Genomic DNA, 20,327 nt, shown 5'->3' with positions numbered 1-20,327 from the left:
TCACACAGTGTCAGATAGCTGCAGACTACTTATCATCATCCCAGATCATTTGTACAACAGTATTATCACTGACCTTTCCCTCCCAACCCCCACAAGAAATGTGAAGTTTCTTCTTATACAGAAAACCCTGTTTTCTGCAAGAATTCTTAAAATTATGGAATGATTCTCAATGTAAATAGCAATCAAATGCCTTTGCTCCAAAAGATATCAGTTATTATCAGATGTCGCATCAATCCCATCTTACCCAAATTGTATATGTGAGGAGTAATTCCCTGATGCTACAGGTTGTTCTGCTTTCTTGTTCTTTTGTGAAGATCATTATGGTCCCTAGGACAGGTCTCAAAGACATTTTTAAGGAAAGTGCTTGACAAAGACAGAGCAATCTTGGAAGAAAAAGAGCCTATAAAAATAATTTTCTTTGGATGCAAAGGAGGCAGAGAAGGCTCAGTAATGGAATGCATAGCTTTTCATCTCTATATCACTAGTTCAGATATAAATGAGGCTGTCAGTAGTCAGAAGTGGTGAGTCTACAAAAGCTGGTAAGCTGAAAAGTATCCAAGACACAGAGCAATAATTTACCACAGCATCAGAGACAAAAAGGAGGCAAAATAGGGTTAAATTAATGTTAGTTTTCAAAATAACATGAAAACACATATCCACACAGCATACAATTAAGAGTAATCCTATTTTTGGGGTGATGTTGACTAATGACCTAACAGTTGTTTTCTACAAGGTGTTTTCACATCTAAGATTGCTGCTGGTCTTTCAAACATTTATCACCTGGTCCATAAAAAAATTAGTCACATCTGTTTACTAAGTTCAGAATGGCCAAAGTTCATTAGAAAATTCTTTTTAATTAAAATATTATTGTCAAGTTCAATATCTAAAAAATCAGTATTATAGCCACTATTTTCAAGAGGTTCAAAGGGGTTCTTTGAATCTCAAAGACTGTAAAGCTAGCCTGTGCATCCTGTATCACCATCCACACCATTGTTCTTGCTTTTTACTGTCTTATTTCAAGTTTCATGTAGCCTCTTCAGCCTTGGGGCTATGTCATCCTATCTACTAACTAGTACATTGGATTCTGATACTGCCTGGGCTTTGAGGACATTGCTGTAGAACAAATCATCATCGTGATCAATACCTGGGAAGCTGTGACATTGTTAGCTGTGAGCTTGGCTCAATGACTCCATTAGTGCCATCAATATACATCCAATGGCCATGTGAGCAGCTATGTGATGCAGCAGCACTCACTTCAGAAGAATCATTGACTGACTCAGTGCACAGACACAGAACTGACAATTAAATGAACTAACAGCTTCTATTTACTTTCCATAATCAATTCAAGCTACAGCGCAGTCATGCAGGGAAAGGTTAGGAACAGCCATGACCAAGCCTGAGCCACAGCTCCCATTTTATGGCACATTCTCTCCCAATACAGAGTTTTCCTGTCAAGGGCAAATAAGACATCTTAAAAATAATTTTTCACAGTTAATCTTAAAGGTACCCTTTCAGACATAAGGAAAAAGATTGCGGACAAGAAAAGTATTCAACAATTAAGTGGAGCAGCTGCTGAGTGGGCTGCAGATCTTGTTGCAATGAGCAGAGAAACCTGCATCTAGAATGGAGTCTACTGAGAATCTGCATATAACCCATACCTGGGTCTGATTCTTTGCTGTCTTTCATAATAGGTATTTAGATCTGTGCAAAGACTGTGAAACATGGTCACTCTGAGCAGGCTTCTACAGCCACCTGGCAGCCCACAGAGCAACACAGTGGAAAGCTGGTCCCCAAAGCTGACACAGCAACTCTGTGCCATTACATGCAGCAAAACCTACTTTCATGTATGTATGCTTTTCCATGCTCCTCCTCATCCACTTTTTTAATTCATCCTGGATACAGGAAAGGTTTGTTTACTTTTCATATCCTTTTCCTATCTGAAAAAGGTACAGAACTCTTTAAAACTGGTAAAACACTAGGTCACACTAAAGTGGTTTTGTGCAAGTTCCTCAGTACACTTGAGGTGGTTTCCTTTTAACATAGATGTGGCAGAGTTGAATAGATTCGCTAGAGACTCCACATTTTCAGTAGCCCATCCCAAACATAACTTTCAATCTGTTCATCCCTCCTTGAATACTAAGTAGAGCCTCTTCCTCTTATAATAATGTACTGAAATCAATTCTGTACATTAAAAACACCTCAAGCACTTCAATACCACCTGATTTACTCTCCAAGATACGTGTCCTAATGCCACAATTATCCCCATTGTCGGATGAAGATCAGGCCAGAAGTATTGTACAATATCTTTTATCTAGCTCTACCAGGATGGGAATTTCCACTGGGAGATACACACTTATGTCAGGGGCAGCATATAGCACCTTGAAATTTAAAAGAAGCATTAATGAACAGAGGATGCACCCAGAGGACAGAACAGATTTAATGCAAGCCAGAAAGTGTTGGGAGTCCTTAAAAAAAATCAATTAACTTTTAAAATAAAGTGCCAACTTAGTAGTACTTCTATTTAACAGCATCGGTCAAAAGCAACAACAGAGAATTTACAAATTTTTTTGGCCAGGCCTTTATATTAAGTAAGTATGAGAATTCACCATCATTGGGCTTCTAACCCATTTGTATGGATATAGGATTTCTGCAAATAAAATGCAAACTGAGTTTTGGCAAAGCCATGGTTATTACGGAAGCGGTAACTTTGATTTTCTCAGCAACTGCCTACACATAATTTCACTAAAGTCTTACACTACAACAATAAAGTTTGGAAACTGTTTTCATGCTGTTCATGTTATTTTCTCCTGGACTGCAAGATTATTTTCAAGATGTATTTTTTGATTGTGATCATTCATTCAAACAAGTGCATCATTTACAGAACACATTTGTCTCATAATTCACATGCTCCAAGTTTATACAAGAGTGTACCCGATCTTTCCAACAAGTTGCATGCAAGATCTAAAAATTTTCTCTCCTACAAGGAAAAAAAGATCCTACCCATATACATGCTAGACCCCCTTTAATGTCTTTCCAAAGGAGAGGGTCTCAGGATAAAATGCAAGACATGAAGCCCAAAGACTGCATACAATTCTCTTGTGAAACAAGAGACATGATGCTCTGACAGCGCAGCCAGCCTTTAAGCATTACTATACGTCTGCAATCCAACCTGTCTGCAGTCCCACAGCACAGCTGCAGTCCCAGGGGGTGGTTTCCCCCAGGCCTATAATGTCAGGCTTGTTACTGGCTCTGACATCCCTGGCACCAGCCCTTTCACAATTCTGCATGTCTCAGCCCCTTCTCCGAATGCAAGTATCTGAGCGCCAGTGGCTGATCAGCCACAGTACCCAGCACAGAGGCACCATGATGACAGTGCCTACCTAGAATGTGAAAGGGCATCTGAATAACTTACCCTGACAGATAACAGAGCCAGTTAAAAACAGTGACACAATGTATGTGCAGCTGTACAGAAATCTATAACAAAGGAAGAGAAGTGCAGCACTATCCTGATATCTCTGCTCACAAGAGAATTTCTACTGACTTTGCTGGGCACTGTATCAGCCAAAGAGCAGCAAATACATGGTATTTTGTTGTCTTAAGAGATTTTTCAGTTGCATGACACATTCATTCAAAAGGTAACTTCAGTTTCCTATTACTATGAATGCATTAAGCTAGATTAAATAACAAGCACAGCAGCACAAATATTCTTGAAGCCATTTTGTTTATATTCTGGCATTGAATTTGATATGACTAAAAACGTTTCAAAATTTGTGAAAATAATTTGTAAGCCAAGTATTATCATCATGGAAGCTCATAGAAGTGCTCTCGCCTTGTACTGGAAAAATATGAATACCACAATGCATTTGGCATGATTACTGGGCAGAACAGGTCGTAAAAACCATTTAGAGTGGTACTGAACGGTTGTATTATTAAATTTCATTATATTGCTTAAGACAGCAAGTACATGGTCTTCTTCTATTTTTTAAATTACTATCTACATGGACTTAGCTGTCCCCTTTTAAATGTCACGTAACCATTGACCCAAAAAAGTAATCGATCAGCTGAACAACGTGGAAAGATCTAGCATCTGTATACAACACAGCAGCCTTTTTGCAGTTTGTGTACCTAAGATGAAGTACTATGTAACACCTTCAGTGCTGCTCAGAAAAATGTGTCTTGAAAAGGAAATTAATTAGAATTACTTTAGTTGCCTTGTTCTAGGATTGCAGCCTAATGCCAGATTTTGCCAGGACACCAGTCCTGATCTCTGCCTATTCTTATTATTCACTGGGGGCAGGCAGGAGATGCAGGAAGGCGAACACTTCATTTTGCATACATTATTGACTTCAGTTCATCATCAGTTTGACATCAGTAGGAACAGTGACCAAAAAGAAGTCAAGGCGTGGTGTGTGACCAGCATAAGAGACACTTCATTCTCTGACTGCAAAGGATTACACAGAACACTAAGAACCAAATTTTGCAAAACCCAACTAGTATACACTTTGTTGCAAACTGCTGAAAGGTGTACATCACCAGTGTTCACACTACCAACCATTTACTAGGTTCACCCTACCTCCCATAGCTTCACATAACCTTCTTGGAAAGCTGGTCTCAATACAAAGGTCCCTCCTGCACACCCAAGTACACCATCAAGTACAGAAATAGTTCTCCCACCTACTCTGTCCTGAAGAAACTATTAAGTTTTAATGTGCCACACAACCCACTGCTGACACCAAAAGCAACACTCCCAAGAACAGATTTTGTTCAACACCTTTGAGCCTTTGTATGGCAAGATGTCAGCAGCCCTGATCAAGCAGTCATAGAAGCACAATCCTAGAATGGTTGAGGTTGGAAGAGACTTCTGGCAGTCATCTGATTCAACCATTGTGCTCAAGGAGGGCTACCTGAAGCAGGTTGCTCAGGACCATGTCTAGATGGCTTCTGAGTATCACCAAGGACAGAGACTTCACATCCTCTGGGGGAAACCTGTGCCAGTGTTTGACCACCCTCACAATGAAAAAGTTTATCTTGATGTTCAGACAGTTCCTCTTGTGTTCTAGTTTGTACCTGTTTGAGTCTATGCCCTGATAGAGATAACAGGGAACAACCAGCTGGGGTACTGGGCAGAGCTGCAAGACAAGCAGGCATTGCTATATGAGAAGACAGAAACTACTCCAAACCTTTCTATGCACAATTATACGCTCCATACACATAGGGACCAGATTTTCACTTCTTTAGTGGTCCCATCATGAGGTTTGTGATGCATCTTCTGACAAGCACAATTTGCACTCTTCATGCTCTCCTATCCCTATCAGAAGATCATCCTCAATCTCTGTAGTGTAGGGCATACTTAAATAAATTAGAGTGAAATTTCTGCAAACTGTCACCTGGAAAGGGCCAAAAAGCCTAATTTATTGCATTACAGAAGCTTCGGGGCAGGAGTTTGAATCTTTGTTCTGTTTTCCTTTTTTTTTTTTTTCCTTTGGTAAAATATCAGTTTAATGTTTTTGGAAAGATTTTTCCTTCTTTTTTTTGGGTGGGCATATCATCAAAGCCTATTAGTGTAATACTTGCTATCGTTCATTTACTGGAGAAAACTCGTTAAACACATGTCACTTCAAAACTGCGTGACATAACGTGAAATTGAAATGACCTTTATTTTGGCAAGCTACTGCACTGAGTTAGAGTATTACTAAGTCCCAAGCATTGCCTGTTTACGAATGCCAGTCAGGCTACTACTAATGTGCTCAGAGATTGTACAGCCAACGAGCAACTGTAACTAACTGCGAAAAGGGAAGTAGCTGTGAATCTACAGCTTACCAGGCAAAAAGCCACTACCCTGAGACAATAGATTAATTTATGTTGGAAACTTGACTGAACAGAAGTGGAAACTTTGACCAATTACTCACTTTTGTCAGATGCCGTTTCAGCGTTTGGCCTCCTGTCTTGCAATCCGTGAACTTGCATCTTGGGTCTAGGTTAGTTCTTCCTATCCATATGGTTCTCACACCAAGTCTGTAAGAGTGACAGCTGAATGAGTCACAGTCATGCTTAACTTCAAGCACAAAGGTGTCTAATTCTTAGTCTTAAAAATTCAGGACTGCACCATAAAAAGCCACAGGCTACAGCACAGATCTTCAAAGCACTGCCACAGAGTGAACAGATGTGTATGTCAACCCTCTTGCACCCACCATCCCAGTTGCAGGACTCAGCATAGTCAAACAAGAGTCAGATTTCCACTCATTTCCTGAGGTTGCTCAACAGCCTTGGACAGCATCAAATGGATGCTGTGGATCACTAAGTTTCTGTCCCCTGGACCTTTTAACACACATTCAGCCATCCCCCCTTTCTCATCAGGGGACTCCTCCTGAAAGGTGCTGAGCTCCAAGACAAAGGCACAACTGATTCTTATATCTGTTCCAACAAGGGCCTCCACGGCTATAGCAAATGCAGCATTTCACTACGTCCAACTGAGGTCCTTCTCCTGAGGCCTAACAACACAAAAGACATTCTGTAATAGCTCCCTTTGAAACCAAATTAGTAATGTTTCAAGGCGTGACCCGTAAAGGGCTGCTGTCCAGAATCTACATGTGTCTAACAGATACATCTTCCACCTAACAGGCCTCTTCAAGAGTACAGATGGAATCAAGATGTGCTAACAGAGTTCCAAAAAGAGAGCCATGGGATATCAGGATACACAGCAAAGCATTCTATCTCAACAGATAAAAAGGAAACAATATCAGATACAGTGTAAAGTAGTTCACTCCAGCTGTCAGGACACGCTCTGACACCATTATATAGGTGAGATTATTGCAGAGGAAGATGCTATTCCATATGTGCAAATGCTAGCAAAATATAGCCAGAGTGAACAATACAGCCCTGTGCCATCTCCTTATAAAGGTCTTACAAAGTCATAATCCCCATTTCACGTATGTCCATACACTACAGAATGCGGCTGTACAGAATGTGGGCTGTAGCTGTGTATACCCAGGTACCCTGGTGGGCTGGAGACTAGTCTTGTCATGGTTTAAGTGGTTTTGAGTTACCAGCTGGGCTTAAACCACAAGTCTTTACAAAGCAGCTTGTTTTTACCTAGCCAGCTAGCCATTTATTAGGTGAAGGACTAAGCTTGGTAACTTTTACCCAGTGTGTATTCGGCTTCAAAGGGCTAATAAAGATTAGGGACAACATTTTGGAAATAAACACTAGTGTACCTCATGGCACAGAAACTGTGGGTCTTGAGGGTAAAACAAAATGAACAGGAAAATTAGAAAGATGAATTTTTAAGTTTACCATGATGAATGTGCTTATTTGCCAGAAAAGTAACTACCCCATTGCCTGTAGGGTGAATCTCTCTGGAGCAGGAGTATAAGGATGAGATTCCCTTTCCACAGTGTATGAAAATGAGAAAGCATTTTGGTGGTTGGCTATTCCAAACATCCAAAGGTCCCATTTGACCGTATAGAGAATTAATTTAAAGCAGGGCAACTTCCTAATGCAGGCCAGGCCTCAGCTCCATAATTCATTTTCACGTAAATTATGGAAGAAAAAAAATCACAGTAGTATATCAAAAACCCCTATAACAACCAAATAAAATGAAACACCTGCTGGCAGGAACTCCACCAGCTACTTCTTGTTGCCAGTGACTCCCACGTGAAAAGAGGACATGACTAGAGACGAACTATGTATATTATACAAGATGAAAAAGTCCAAGGCAAGGCCCTAAAAACAGGTAAGTTGTGCAATCGACACTACATGTCAGGGGAAGACACTTCTGAAAAGAAAATGGGTACTTCAGGCTAGGATTAGGCTAAAACACCACAGATTCATGCCTGTGATTGACAACAGGAGAGTTCACTGATGGTATAACTTAACTTATATCAGACTGCAAGTGGCTTGTTTCCTCAATGACCTTCACATCCTGTCTCTGCTGAAACTGGGAACAGCAGTCATTTCAGGAAATTGAACAAATTTTTGCCGTCTTACAAAAAGGACAGGGGAGCATGCAGCATCACACAATTCTGAGATAAGGTTATAGCCAAGATTTCACCTAACCTTTCGCTTATCAATATTTTCATCTGCATTCGATTACTTAAAAATGCCATAAATCGCTGACTAACACTTCTGATTTTCACTTTTTTTTTCCCCCAGGAAGTTCCTTTAGTTACCAGGGAGCTGTCACAATGATTACAGACTATATTCAAATGCCATCCTGATAAATGTGACATACCCCTGAGACATGGACAATATGAGATTCAAATCCTGATATGAAGGCCCAATCCAAAGGAGATGGAGCGCTAGCTTGCTCTCCATGTTCAAGTAGACCTTCCTGCTGGGACTGCAAAAGTGGTAACTTGTCAGGTTGACTTTGGCTATTAACAGCTGTCCCTCAGGACAGGAGTGAGAAAATTCGAACCACTATCACTAGAATCTGATAATGAATGACTTAGCACATGAACCTTAGTGGGGCTGCGGCTCTCTCTCATGTATTATAAACCTAGTTAAACCTTTGATTAAGGAGTTAATAAATGAATGGTAACCTCATCATTCTCATCAGTGGATCTGCATCAGCAGCAGAGTAAACACCCTCCCATCGTATCTGAAGCTAGTAACTAGGAGTAGCTAGTATTCTCCATGTGACTTGTAGATAAGTTTGGCCCTGGAAACTGTGCTGTTGAAGCAGTGGCTTAAACACTAGTAGAAAAAGCTTTTTCCTCTAAATTTAAAAAAAATAAAATAAAATAAAATAAAAACCCAACAACAACAAGAAAAAAAAAGCACACAAAAACCCCAACACATTAAAACTAGGAATAAAGTCTAAAGATCAGTCTGTCTCATGACTGTCACTCAGGTTAGGGAACATGAGCCGATGCTTACATACTGAGTTCCCCCCTAGAGTGGTACCTTTTTCTTTTCAGTTTATCATGACACATTTACAGCTTTGTCTTTCAGCAGTCCCTACAGAGACGCCAGGGATCCACACTGGCCCTTCATGTTATTTTTCTTGTGCTACTGCTGCTTAGAGCCAATAGAAAATATCCAGCAAGGAATTAAGAGTCTGTGTTAATGTGATTTCTGTCATCCCTATATATCCTGGACTAGGTTAAACATATTCTTTTCCCCCTTCCCTGCTTCAGCACTGCTTCCAAATGTGTATGGTATAGAAGTAAGCTTGCATTACTACATCTGTACTAGAAAACTGAACCAGCCTGGGACTGTTCTTCATGATTACAGCTACCAGTGGCAGACAGTTCCTATTCATACAATTTAACCCTCTTAGCCCCCAAAACAACATGGTCAGCTAACTGTTCAGAATTGGTCCCTGGCTGGAATTAATCCCTGAACAGTGCCCATAAATTATTTGGGAGAATCCTAGTTGGCACAGGTCTAAAGTCTGCCAAGGATTCTCTTGCTTTAAGTGTAGACAATGCAAGGGTCTGGGAATATTTCCTCACAGTTTTTCTAGTAGTAAATACATTGCTGTAGAGAACAGAAAAAGAAACTCAAAGTCATACACAGTCCTATCAATGTCTAGTGCTTTGGTTTTACAGTTGCTTTCTTTTGTTTTCATTTAAACTCCTGGTCAAAACCACCTAACAACCCACCAATATCATATCCTACTGGTTTACAAAATTACTTAATGCTTCTATGAACATCCTGATTAGCTCTAAATGTACTATCAAAATTCATTGTATTAGACACAATAAACACTATGGATACCTATCATACAATCACACCCATAAGTGAAACAGTCCTTTAAGACCAGAAGGGGTCTATGTGTCTTTCAAACCTCCATGGAGAAAGAGACTGAGTCTTTCCTAAAGGGGTACTCAAACTGTATTGTTAGCAGATCTAAAACAGAAACTGAGTTATATTAGAAGGCAAGCAAGCATTTACAGCTCTCTTCTCAAGGACAGAGTTTCCCTACTCTTGTCTGAATGCAACAGGTCCAATACTAAGGTCAGTGGGTTTTGGTTATTCAAGTATGTTGAAGGCCAGGTTGGACATGACTTTGAGCAACCTGGTTTAGAGGAAGGTGTCCCTGGCCATGGCAGTAGGGGTGGAACTAGGTGAGTGTTAAGATCTCTTCCAAACTAAACCATTCAACGATTCTATGATGATTGTACGATTCACTTTTGAAGTAGAGTTTATCTGTTCCTGTTCAGTTATGCAGCTAGGCCACATCACCTCTCAGTTTCACTGTCCTTTCTCAGATACACAGACACAAGGACAGTGGCTTTAAATCCTTAGAGGGTGAAAAAGATCTTCTGTGCTCAGAGACAAAAATCCCTATCTCTCCCTGGTATCATTACACAGTAGCAATAACTCCAAAGTGTTGTGACCACATTTAGCTTTACGGAATAAAACATAACAAGCTGTCAAAATGTGCATAAATAAATTAGAGTCATTATTCCAGCTTAAGGTTCTGGGGACATAAACAATCCTCTTGAAGTTTGCTGTGACATATTTTGCAGTGGGAGCCAAGCATTAAAATTATGTCCTGTATACAGAGAGCTGTAAATGAATTCTGTCTTAGGGCCTGGCACCACAGTGCAGAAATCAACAGGCCTGCCTTGGAATAGAAAATAAAGCAGTCCAGGGCCAATTTCCTGCCCCTGAGCACAAGTTTTATGGCACAGCCGATGTCCATATGGCTAAACTCTGTCCTTCTGCTCACTCTCCAAAGAGGAGTCCTCATCCATATCTGCCGGCTTGGAGCAGTCCTTGGCTCATGCTGATGCCTTAACCCATATCCTGACACCACTGCAGAGAGTGCTGCCTGGTGCAGACAAAACCAGGCGAGGGAACGTGCTAGCAGTTAAAACACCATAGGTCACAACATGCCACGACTCCTGGCCCTGTCCAGGCTACCAACACAGATATATTCTGGGACTTCTGCTAGGATATTACCCTAAAATATGCTTACCTTTCCATAAGTGACTTCCGGTTGCAGAATAAGAAATGTGGTAAGCGACATCCAAAAAAAAGGCATGAGGAATGAAGACATATATATATTTTGTCTGTAGAAGGACATGAAAGACCTGTACCAGGTGAGACCACAGATCCATCATGCCTTCAGAACTAACCAATGGCACAAACTTAGGAAAAAATATAAGATCAGGGTAAGCTTGCAGTATTACTTCCTGATTACACTCCTGCAGCACTTTGTGATTCAAGGACTTCCTGAACCAAAAGTACTATCTTGGTATTTAATAGCCCTCTGAGGATTCTTTTGAAAGAAAATGAACTCTGGATTTAAATGCTGCATAATTAAGAAGTCAGTGAAAATAGGCTTTAGCAATTTGAATTATAAACAGGGAGCAAACCTATTCATTCAGAAAATGTATTTTACATCAAAAGAACATCAAAACAAGGACGAGCAAGAGTAGTGTCATTACAAGACAGCATCAAGCTGAAAGCTACAATCTCTTAGAGCAAAATGGCACTGACACTCTCACAGAAGGCTTTTGCTTGGGCTCAGTGCACACAAAACCAAACCAAAACAAATTTCACAGCATATTCAAGGCAGAACTTGCTGTGACAGAAATCAAAACAAATGGCTAATAACTCAGTGGCAAAATGTAAGATCTTTCCTATTTTGCAACCAACAATTTTTACAGCAAAGTGTTATGTCTTTGGGTCCTGATGGGTATTTTTGAGCTACTTGCTAAATCCATATTAGGAGCTGAGGCAGCCGTGGCAGTACGAAGAACTGTTCCATTCCTGAGTGGGAAATTCCATGAGATAAAACATTCTTGCATTTTGTCCAGCAGAAATACTGTATTTCCACTGAAAATGCCATACGAGTAAGCTCACTAGTGACGTTTTTCTAGAAATAAGACAGAAAAACTTCTGACGCTCTCTCTCTGTCTCCGTTTTTTCTCCCACTTTTCCCTTCTCCTCTTCAAAGTGTGAGCAAGTTGGACAAAGCAAAAATCTAAATGCACTTTTTTCCCTCCAATAATAAAAATGGATATTCCTCTACTTCTGCCTTGATGTCTAAAAAGATACCAAAGGAAAACCATCCTGCTTTCCAAAACTTGTTGACCATGGAAAGACTCCCTAGATACACACCTAGCACACAAAGGTTCTTGCCTAGTCTGTGCTTACTCATAGCTCAGTCACAGCCACACATGTGCAAGCTTTAACATCCACGATCTGACTCCTCCAAAACTTCCCTCCACCTCCATGTACATTGTAAACATGACACTAAAGCATTCCAATATTTTTATTTGGGAAATTAGAGAAAACCTACAGAAATTAATTTGGAACAGATGACAAAGCAATTCTGACTAGGACAGAAATTAAGAAAAATGCAAAGCCTTGTGAAGGAGGTATCATGTGCTGCAACACAGAATTCCCACATTCTATACATCACCATCTGATATATATTAGAGGAATGCCGGTTATGTCATTTGGTTCTGTTTTGCCAAAAATTCCCTCATCTGCAAAATGGTGACAGCAGTACTGCCAACCTCACAGGGATCCTGTGAGGACAACAAACTGCTTTGCAGTGTTCCTACATTAGGGAAATATTAGCTGAAGCATAGAGCAGCCCATCAACACTCTATGGCCTCCTCATATGTCAGAGAAGCACATACGGCTTTTGGCATGCAAAGCAGTTCTGTTCCTTCTCACTTGTAAATACTGTTGTTATGGATTATCAGCTAATCAAAAGAGCAAGATACAAGCCCAAGGTTTGCCAGTAAAGGCCACGAAGCAAAAGCAGTTGGAATCTAGCTGTGATCACTAGATATTGGTCAGAGCAACAGAAGAAACACAACATCCACAGACACACAGTAGTAGATGAGATCAATTTATCAGCCAACAAACTCAATATAATTACCTCTAGCTACAAACATGCTGATTGCAGTACTATTTAAATCTAGTAAATTAGATACCATTTCACCAGGAGGGACAAACTTTGCTCTGGTACACTACTGTGGACTGACAGGAAGGTAGGGAACCAAACATGCCACTGGGGAAAGATCTATGATCATTTTACCTAAACCAACATTGACTTGGCTGCCTTGGATCAGTAGTCACCTTCACATTACTTAGAACTAAATCTACTTACTTACAAAGGATTATAGTTAATTTTGTACTTCCCTATCTCAAATCAGAACACAACCACTATATCAATGCAAGTTATAAAAATATACTATTTACAGTTATAAGTGTAAGATCAAATTGAAAGGGGAGGAGGGGAGTGCAGGACAAATGAATCTAATGAAATCACATCAGAGTACATTTGGGTTGCAAAGCATTTAAGAAAAAGAATGGGGGGGAAATGGTGCAAAATGATCCTTCAAACTAAGCAGTAACTCTAGTAAATCAGCCATACAGCAAAGGCTCAATGTTCAATATTAGCTTTGCAAGGAAGAAAAGTATTTTTATGACATGGAAACTATAGTGAAGGTTGCAGGTGACACAAGTCCCTCAGAAACACTGCATTTTCAAAGCAGTTTCAAACATCCTCTCAGAAGGAACAGTTTTATATGAAAATGTCCCCTATCCGCTCACACCCCATAGTACTTTCCATGTCTTGGAACATACATGGAAAAAACACAGGCATCTCTACAAGATATCCCTGAAAAGAGGCAACACAGGAGGGGCAGCTTTACAGAAAGACACCATCAGGTTCCCCATTTCTTTTCCCTTCAATCTATGTCATGGCAGGAGAAAGGACAGACATGATAAATACGGGAATCCCCCAAAGAACTAAGAAAGTCTTTTCTGAAAATACAGTGTGTACAAGATTATATCCTACTCCTGTCCCCTCTGGTGGTTACAGTCCTGATTACACAGGCACGCCTTATCACTGAAGACAGACAATTAAATATGGGAACGGCTGTCAGTAAATGGGCTGTGTTCTTGTGAAACCATTTCACCATTCTTCCACACACAGGAAAATATTTAGCAAGAGGTGTGCAAACTGTACAGATGCAAAAGTGCAATTGAAAGGTGGGTATCATCTGCTGGAAGCAGATCTAGTCAGAGGGATTCAGCATGAAAAATATTTCCTTTGTCCTCCAGACTTAGAATTTTCTTTCTCTGGCCTTAAAATGTTTGTTGCTTTTATTCTGAAATTTTGACTGTTTTCTATTCACACTTACAAAAACAAACTGTCAAATGCAGTCCAATATTTACAGTATTTCTCAGAAAAAAACTATTGACCACAGCAAAATATTCCCCTGTTTGCTCACTTAGACCAAAGCATTTGAGTCATTGGAAAATACAGCAGAGAATAAAACATTCAGCCATTAAAACCCACTTACCCAGTTAGTTTCTCTCTAATAGTCCTTCAAGAGCTTCTCTTCAGTGACATGAGGAACTCTCATATCTGGAAAGTGGTCTGTCTGCAGAGAAAATACTTTCCAACTGCTTTGATGTGTTCTGGTGAGACTCTACATTACTCTAGAAGCCCTGGGGACATACACTGCAGTAATGTAAGGGCTGAAATTTGTCCACATTTTTGTACCATTAAAATCCTACATAATCCTCATTTTGAAGACTTAAGTGAGACTTAAGCAGTACACAGCCTCATACCAGGTCTTCTTTGTATTGGCACAAATATCACCCAGGCAAGACAATATTTGCTCAGGTGCAGTACCTTGGGTAAGAGTTAATCCCTTTCATTTCTGACACAATAGTTATTATGTACAATAACTAATAAAAGCCACTCTTGAGATCGACAACCTACACATTTTCAATTTCCTCTCCTGTACTCTAGCCTTTCATAAGCTCCTTTGATCCTGTATAGGTGTCAATCTTTGCATGCATATAGGTCACAAGAAAGTTCATCTTATGTTAATAGCCCAGTCACCTTTGGATGCATTGATTTTAAGCCGTTTCCATTTCCAAATTTCAATTTTATCATTTTATTTCTGTCCCTCCATCATTCTCAAAGACACAAATCTACAGGGACTGTGATTTTGCTTTGACTCTTTATTAAAGAGGAAAAAGTCAAGTCAAATATCAAAGCTTCCTTGCTTTGCCAGTTGGAGACACGTGCGCACACTGTACCCTTCCCTCTAAAGAGAAAGGTGAGCTGTGTAAGGCAGGGTTTACTGGGGCTCCAAAACCAGGAGCAATATTTCTGAGACAGTGATTGGACAGAAATCACACAAAACATGGAACTGAATCAGGTAGGCTTGGGATGCCTCATGAAATCTGCATTGAGGACTTCTGAGTTAAAGGCAGAGGGCTGCCTGATGCAGGCACCCCTAGAAGAGTTCTGATGAAATCAAGTGGCTGCCTTGGGTTTCTGCATGGAGCACAGCTGTTCCCTCTTCTCTCTCCAGCCCCAGAGGCTGAGCACAGCCCTTCATAAGGGTACAAGCTGGACACTGCTGAAGCATGGATTCCCCCTTCCAAAGTAAGACATCCTCAATAGTTTTTCCCCTTTTTACCCAAACCACCAGTAGTAGATCAGTGCACTGAAAGCCCTCCTTTCTTTGCAGTTTCAAGCAGGACCAGATACTGCCAGAGACAGCATGCAAGGCAAGAGGGACTGGACTTAATCTTTCCTGGGAAGGAAAACCTTATAGAAATGTTTGTTTTCACTCTGCTGCTTGACATTCCAGCTAGTGGGACGCTTCAAGAACTTGTTCCAATGGCTTGTTTCTCCTGCTCCCTCCCATGGCAAATTGAAATCAATATTTTTAGATTCTTGTCATTCCCTTAAAGACTCATTCTCTCTCTCTCCCCCGCTCCCTTTCCGAGGTCACACAAACTTTGCTTTGGACTCCAAACTATTAATTTTTCACATTACTCATTTTAGGTGTCTGAACAGTTTCTTACTCATCAGCCCATAGAAGGAAGAGTTCTTTTATTTCTTTTTTTTAAGAAAAATAAGAGATACATATCTCAGCAACAGAAATGAAGTCTCCATGCCATCGCAACCAAATGTCTTCCAAGTCTGATTTGCAGTCCCCTCTTGGCACACACTTGTTGCCTTTGCTTCATGTTCACTCAGATCCCTTTATTTCTGCAGGCACAGAAAAAAAAAATGTGCCAACTGAGGAAATCTGGGGTGTCTTTTCAGCCAGATAAAGTAATTGTAGGGAATCATAGTGAAGCTGAACTAATTTCTCACAGGCCACCAAACACTGTGCCGTATGTTAATGACTTTTGGTAGCCATGAGCTTAAACTACACTCTCAACTAGAGCTTAAAAGCCTCATAGCCCAGTGTCAGCCTTCAGAGCTCAGCAAGGACTCCTGTCAGCATTGCCTGGAAGAGATGAGCCTGTAACACAGGAAGTGGCCTGTGAAGCAAGAAGCAGCCTTCCTCATTTACCAAAAGTTCCTTTTTCTACTCAACTCCTCTCCCAGACTCGTTTGGACTAGCAGAAGAATATATCAGTGCAGCCCTACCTGTCAGCAAGGAAGAATGTGCATCTGATTCTTCTATCTACCAGAGCTTTGCTCTTGGATCTCCTCAGGCTCCTGATAACCTCCTGATGTTACCACAGCTGTTTGTTTAACAGAAACCCATAAAATTCTTGAGGTTGCCACACTGCCCTTTTCTCCTGTCCACACCCAGGACCTCCTCATCTTCTTACATACAGTAAACAATTCCCCACAGGGTCCACATTTATTGTGGTAACTAACAAGCCCATTAAAACTTCAGCTCTGACGCACGCTATACTGCAAGCTTCAGTGCACTGCTGCCAGGTAAGACTTTGCTGAAGCATTCAGGCTTTCCCAATAAAATAATATTTGTGTTCTCACAACCATCCACTGAAGTCTCCCAGAATGAGACAGGAAGAGCTACAATGTATTTTTAAGATAGAAAAGAAAAAAAAAACCAAGAGAAAAATATTTCTCCCCATAGAGACTTCACCAAGTGTAAGCTTCTGTAGACAGGGTGGAAAGCATTTTGTAAAAGCACAAAGCAGATGCTGTCACAAAGCAAGTTCTGTCCAGCTCACCTATACAATTCCTTCAGTTCAGAGCAAATTGGATGCAAACAGCAGCATAATCAAGTATTTCTGGTTTGGCCCCTGGGTGGACAGAATACATCTGAAATCCAGATGATCTGCATTTTTTTCATCAGCCAGGATCACATACAGAGCAAAACAAAGCGATTTGCAAATGCCCCTATCTACACTTCAGGCCTGAAAAAAATGCTGAGCTGCTGCTGCTTGTTTTTACCTTCCTTTACTGCTGCTAAAACTCTTAAGTCAGCAAAGAAGGTCTTTACCTGCTGCACTCCTTCATGCCCACCTGGGAAAATGTCCTATGCAATTGCTTTTACATTCATGATGTCTGTGTGAGGTGTGAATCTCAATTCCACACACACTGTGCACAATTGAGAATATATTCTGTGACAGACTATATTAGGCACAGTTTCTTCATTCGGTTTGCTCTCAAGCTGGGACTACCTTATAATAAATATGGTCTATGTTTACACAAATGCATTGGCATACACGGCCAAAAGAAAGAGAATGAAGATACTAGTCAATCTGTATTAACAACCTTTGTTTTAATAATACAAATATCTGAAGGCATTTCTTTGTACATACCTTTCTGTAAGGCCACAGCCTATTTCCCAATCAAAGACAATATGTTGCCCATGCAACAGCAATAAAGCTGTCATATCGCCTTTGGCTGTAACTTGAAATCTGTCCGTATCCAATACTTCACTGAAAAAGAAAAGGTGCAGGCCTTAAATCTGGATGACTTGACTGGCAAAGGGCTGTGCTACCTAAAGTTCAGCTCACTTTTTTCTTGGCAAAAGCATTTAAATCCTCTAATGTAGATTTATGTCATTTTGTCTGGATGCCTTGCCCACAGAGGCTTCAGAAATTAATCATGCTTCTTCCACAATCATGGAAACAACCCAGAGTTAGCATGAAACTACTTTTCAATTTTTTTTTCCCCTCATTTTTTCCTACTTCTTACCTCTCCCACAGAATGCCTGTCTTGGCTGAAAATAACACGTACTGCATTTTACTCTTATGGAGAACTTTATCTGTGATAGTTAACAAGAGTCTGCAAATAATTAAGACTGTATCATCTTTAACATTTCTTACCTTCTTTTACAGACTTGGCTGCTGTTTGGACACCTGTAAATTCAACAGCTTTAGAGAAATTTTCCTATTTCACAATTTCACAAAGTTCCAGACTTTGTGATTCACTTTAGAGATAAACGGCCAGCAAGAAACAACTCTTTTTTTTTTTTTTTAACTAAGTTTCATTAGAAGATGTGAAACCCCCTGACAAACAGGAACTGAAAAAGAAAATATTGGAGCAGGGAGCTGTGTTTGTAAAGATGTCAGTTTAACATAAGAAGAATTAAAGATATTTTATAAACCTATTAATACAAAATATTCCCAAGCCAAACCAAGGTCAACTGAATATTTCTGTTCTACTTTAAACGATATTAGTTTCACAACTAATTATCTCACAATTACTATTTTTCCTTGATGAACTCTGTGCTGCCTCATCCTAATGAAAGTGCTGCAAGGTAATACAGGGGTTACATGACAATGCAAATAGGACCCACTCAATTTGCACAAAAAAAGGTTGCAAGGAGCAATTAGCACTTCATTAATATGATATAAAATGATAATTTGCCATATATCCCAAGTGACTCAAAACTTCTTTCCATCCATATGTGCAAATAATAGATAATATGATGCAGTGTGTGTGAACCAGGTTCATGGTGCATTAGCTGGAATCCCTGTGTCAGTTTTCAGTATAATAGCTATTAGTTAATATGAACAGTAGCTCAAATTTAACCTATGACAGCAGTGTTAAATGATAAAAGGATCTGTTGGCAGCGATATCTCACAATTCCACTCCTGTAAAGTTCTCCCTTCCTTGCTATCCAGAATGAAGTATTGGAAACTGACTTCTAATCTAATTTATAAAGCAGATTGAAATGAAGTGCTGGTAGCACTCAGCTCAGCTGCTCAGCATTTTGAGAGGCAAGATCATTCCTGGTGAATCGCACAGCTCAGGCATTCAAGCACGCACTGGCAGCTTCTAATGATCAAAGTATTTGACTTAAATAATTGATTTATTTATACTAGTAAAGAAGCTCCAGGGGGTTGTGAATATTATGAGATATAATCACACCACTAGGGAATTAGAGACACTCAGATGTGCCTTGTGCCTGCTAATGCCCTGCGGGTGTGATTAGGATATCACACATCAAAGGAATTTGCTTTAAATTTTTTCATATAATAAATTAATAAAAATAATCTATTTAAATAATTCCACTGATTTAATGGGACAGATCTGATGCTAGATGCAGTATGCAGAGAACTACAATGAAGTGTGTTGATCTAGGACAGTACAGAAGCCCTGACCATCTTCAGTTAACGCCCAAGTACCAAGTTCCTCTGGCTAGCAGGTCCTCTATGAGGTATTTGCACCATCTCAAAGCTGACTGTCTGTGATGAGCATTCCCAGAGATTTTAGCCAATCTGCACTGTCTGAAGTGGGGTAAAACAGTGCTCCTTCAACAAATCCTTTCAGGAAGGGAAATGATTAACAATGACATACAAGGAAGTACAGCATGCTGGCACAGGAAAACAAAGCAATGGCTGCAGTACCTCACGGAGAGGCTCTTCTGGTCAGATTGTTTATTCAAGTATTTTAACAGCTACTTTAATGGTACACACGGCTTGACCATTGCAGACTACAAGTATCGTACAGTCTTTAATGCACTTCTCACCATAAAAGGGCCATAGGGAAGTGCTCTCATTTCAGCTGTACTCGTAAGATACTGAGTTACATGGAGACCAACTAACTTGCTCAAAAGCACCCTGATGGTCTGTGCAGATCAGGGGATTAAACTTGTGCTGACTTTCTGCAGTATGCTTCTATTCCATAAATCCACTAGCTTTTCCACAAGGATATTACAGCAGCAGGCAAGTAAAATCATGTTATCTTTAACCTGGCATGCTGCAAAGGAAGTATATAGATATTCCACTTCCAGAAGTACAATACTTTCCTGTCCTATATCCCATGACCTTTAGGGAAGCATTTATGACAGTGACAGGAAAAACAAGTGCATCCTTTCAGAGAATATATATGTGTAACCCTTGTAGATCTTTTCAGACCGATAGAAAGCCATGAAGATAGAAAGCAATACTGTGGGACAACTTGTGCCTTGGACAAGGTAGTACTCCAGGTGCAAAACATGATGGCTGTCCTTGAGTTGTAGAAAGAATGAACAAATAAGACTTTTTGAACCCATGTCAGCTCCCCTGGGGTCAGGCCTAGTCTGTCTTACATTACTTTTGTACCCTCCTAAGATGTTACAAAAGAACTCCAGAACTGCAATGCTGTTTAAACAAGTCACGCAAGTTCT

General features: G+C 40.2%; 1 long non-coding RNA gene across 2 annotated transcripts in view; it reads right to left on the bottom strand.

Moving 5' to 3' along the window:
* LOC115947201 (uncharacterized) overlaps positions 1–20,327 on the bottom strand; it is a 129,312-nt gene that overhangs the window by 59,810 nt on the left and 49,175 nt on the right. For both annotated transcript variants that reach the window (XR_004081150.2, XR_004081149.1), the window contains exon 4: positions 5,910–6,015. This is a non-coding gene — a long non-coding RNA (uncharacterized lncRNA). The remainder of the gene's footprint in view (positions 1–5,909; positions 6,016–20,327) is intronic.

The sequence above is a fragment of the Melopsittacus undulatus genome, chromosome 3 (genome assembly GCF_012275295.1).
Source record: "Melopsittacus undulatus isolate bMelUnd1 chromosome 3, bMelUnd1.mat.Z, whole genome shotgun sequence".
Taxonomy (NCBI): domain Eukaryota; kingdom Metazoa; phylum Chordata; class Aves; order Psittaciformes; family Psittaculidae; genus Melopsittacus; species Melopsittacus undulatus.
This window is presented reverse-complemented; position numbering and strand designations above follow the sequence as displayed.